The following is a 3,868-nucleotide window of genomic DNA, read 5'->3' on the forward strand; positions in this document are numbered from 1 at the left end:
CCCCCCCCCCCATGTGCTGTTGAGTTGTCTAATAATATGTGCAGCAAAGTTACAAATCCTTGTTTATCTTGCTCTTGCATGCAAGACTTTTTTTAAAAAAATCCTATCTCTTCCAGATGAGTTTACGGAAATTTTGTGTATTATTCAACCTTCATTTGCATTTCACAAATTCTTGCAAACATTTCATGAAATTTTCTTGACATCTCAGACAGCCTTTCTCATCAAGGGCAAGAAAAAGAATGAATATTCTTTACACCCCCAGTGTCCACACATAAAATACCACTATAATTCTTAACCCAAAAGTGTTGTAGGAATGCTTAGAACAAATGATAAGCTTCTTGCATTAGTTCATATGGCACATTTTGTTACTGCTATACAGTAACCAACCTAGCAGTTCGAAAGCATGTAAAACTGCAAGTAGATAAATAGGTACCATGTTGGTGGGAAGGTAACAGTGTTCTGTGCAGTCATGCTGGGCACATGATCACAGAGTCATCTTTGACAATATTGGCTCTTTGGCTTAGTAATGGAGATGAGCACTGCCCCCTATAGTTGGACACAACAGTCTTTTCAAAGGGGAAACCTTTACCTTTACTTTATACAGATGTTTTTCTTCATGTCACCCAAGTAACATAGAAACTTCCTGTCCCATGAATGCTGTGCATTATTCTGTCCTCCTCCCAGATAGGATTGACCTATTATGCTCCCTAGCGAGGAGGTGGGGTAGAAATGTAAATCAAGAATTAAAAATCAAATACTGTAGTAGTTAATACTGTTGGTTATTTTACTTAAAATGGAAAATGGAAATGATTTCTTTAGCATACATTTTGATATTCAGCTTTAAAACATTGGATATTTTTTCTCTAGGGAAAGAGATCCAGCTCATCAACTGCCACTGCTTAAATGATGATTGGCTGATCACTCTGGGGAAACGTCATCCCCAGTGTTTCACTCTTGATCATTGTCATGATGAAGCCCAGAAAGTTACCGGTGTAGGTTTAAAGCAGTTCTTTCAGCAATGTGAAGGATCACTTCAGGTAATGTCATATTTTAGAAAAAACATGGCTTTTATTTTTCTGCAGTTGTAGGAAACCTCTAAGTACTAAAAGTGCTAGTACGTACGTTTCAAACTAAGGTCCACTGCAGAAATAATCCAGTTTGAGAGCGCTTTAACTGCCCTGGCTCAGTGCTATGGAATCCTGAGAACTGTAGTTTATTGTGGCACCAGAGCGCTCTGGCAGAGATGGCTAAATGTCTCACAAAACTAGAGTTCCCAGAATTCTCTAGCATTGAGCCAGGGCAGTTAAAGCATCTCAAACTGGATTATTTCTGCAGTGTGTTTTGGATCTAAGATTGCTTCCTGAAAAATGTGGGATGTATGTGGGGAAGTGGAGGTGTGCCATAAAATAGGTGGTGGTTCACCTGTTTTTGGTTGGCTTACCTTTCCTCCAGCCGTCGCCCCACACCTTGCTCTTGGTTCATCACAGTATATTACAAAGGGTTTTTAAAATACCTACAAAAAGCTTTTTGCCTTTGCTTTCCTCTGAGGCTGACAGTGGGTTTCCATGGCTGAGAGGGGATTTGAACCCTGGTCTAAAGAGTTGTAATCCAATGCTCAATACACCACATGGATTGCTAAAATAATAATACGTAATAAAAAACAAGGTTTGCCAACATTTTAAAAACAGCAGTCAGCAATGCTGTTGTTTTTGCTCACTCACCATTTTAATTTCCGTTGTTTCTCTTTCACTTAGGAACTGAATGTAAGAAGCTGCAGTGGTCCTGGATTTAGAGGTGACACCATTCTACTTCATGCAAGTACCTTTTGCCATAACCTAAGAACTGTAGATATAAGCTGGACGGGAGCTACTGATTCAGGACTCATTGCCCTAGTAAAAGCTTCTAGAAGGTAGAGAAATTTTTCTTTTTAATGTCACTGAGCACATTGAAACAATTTTGTAAAATTGGTATCCTTGCAAGAGTAAGGAAAGAGGCCAACTGTCATAAACACCTGTTTACAGGGAGCTTGGGAAAGCTAGGGGGCTGCATTAGCCCTCCGGAGACCAAGGATGCAGCCTCATCTCCCTGCCATAATAATTTTTGCCCTCAAATGCTCCCAGGTGCCATTTGTGTGTGCCCCTAAGAAGGCATTTGGGGCCAAATTTTCTTCTGATTTTTTTTTTAATCCTAGGGGATCTAAGATTGGAAGTGATATCTCATATTTTCCTATCATCGTTTTGAGAGGGACTGTAAAGGAAAATGGATACATTGGGGATAATAAGGGTTTCTGGCATGCTTGTGGGAGTGTTTCTGCACAGCCTTTAAAAAAAAAAAGGGGGGGGGGGAGCTTGGATGAGCTCATGCGGTGTTTCAAGAGCCACAGAATTGTGGTCCAGGGCTGCATACAGCCTGTGGCTGCACGTTGCCTGCTCCTGGATTCCAGCAATATGCAATGCAGGCTTGGTTTTATTGGGGGATGAGGGGGTTGGTTTCAGATTATTATTTTTAACTTTATATGTTTTAAATTTTATATTCGTAATTTTAAATATGTTTTACTGTTTTAATTGTATGATTTTAATTGTTGTTTTAATGTGTTTTATATATGTTGCTAGCCGCCTTGGGTCCCACTTTGGGAGAAAGGCAGGATAAAAATAAAATTAAATAAATAAATAAATAAATAAGAAAGAACCTCAAATTTGGGCCCAATGAAAGAAATTTGGAGGGGGTGTTATGGAACCAGACATAAAATGATAGCTCAGAGCACAGCTTAGAGCGCTATATAGACAGTGTATTGAGGTAATATGATTATGTGAATACAAATCTACATCTGTCTTACTACAGATTGGGGTTTCTAATACAAAACTCTGACACTTGGTCAAGTGAACTTCACATAGGACATGTCCAAGGCAGCTGATTACTTTGTTGTTGTTGTTGTATGCCTTCAAATCATTTCCGATTTATGGTGATGCTAGGGCAAACCAATCATAGGGTTTCCTTGGCAAGATTTGTTCATAGGAGGTTGTCATTGCCTTCCCCTGAGGCTGAAAACATATGACTTGTCCAAAATCATCCAGTAGGTTTCATGGCCAAGCTGGGAATTAAAACCTAGTGTCCAGAGTCATAGTCCAACACTCAAAGCACTATGACACTCTGTCTCTCATATTTAATAGACAAAGGACCCAGAGTGTGAGAGATAAACAGTTAACAGAAGGCCACCCATGACAAAAAAAATCTGTTTTGCTTCTAATGTCACTTGCTTTAGGGAATTCAAAAACCTTGCCAAAGGTCAATACAGATCCTGCCTTATCTTCTATTGTGTACTAGCATCCATTAAAGGAGACACAACACGAGAAACAAACTTAAGTAATCTAACTTACATATTGGTTAACTTGTGTAATGAAAGTAAGATAACTCCAGTTACCTTGTGTTTTAGCCTTCAGTGCCTTTCTGCTAACGGATGCAAGCTTACAGATGATTCAGTGGCTATGTTGACTGAAGACCACGGAAAAAGGTAGTTTATATGCCAATAGGAATAGATTTCAAAATACAATATTTGCTATTTATTGCAACCTCTTGGCTTTCTATGACCTATAAGCTGGCTTCCCCACCCTTTGTAAACATTGCACTATAATTTTTTTCTTTATTTTTCTTGCAACTGTTTGCAAGACATTATAAAAAAAAGTTTTATTTTTTGTGGGAGAGCTGCCCTTAGTTAAGCATGCTTGGCATTTGAACTTTATGACTTGGCAGTCAAGTGTATCACTGATATCTGGATGATGCTTCCGTAGTTAGCAGTGAAGGAAAAGGGTTTTCATTCTCTGCTTGTTACTCTTGCCATTTCAGATGTCTCAGAACTGAACATTTGGCC

This window comes from Sceloporus undulatus, chromosome 2 (assembly GCF_019175285.1).
Source record: "Sceloporus undulatus isolate JIND9_A2432 ecotype Alabama chromosome 2, SceUnd_v1.1, whole genome shotgun sequence".
Classification (NCBI taxonomy): Eukaryota; Metazoa; Chordata; class Lepidosauria; order Squamata; family Phrynosomatidae; genus Sceloporus; species Sceloporus undulatus.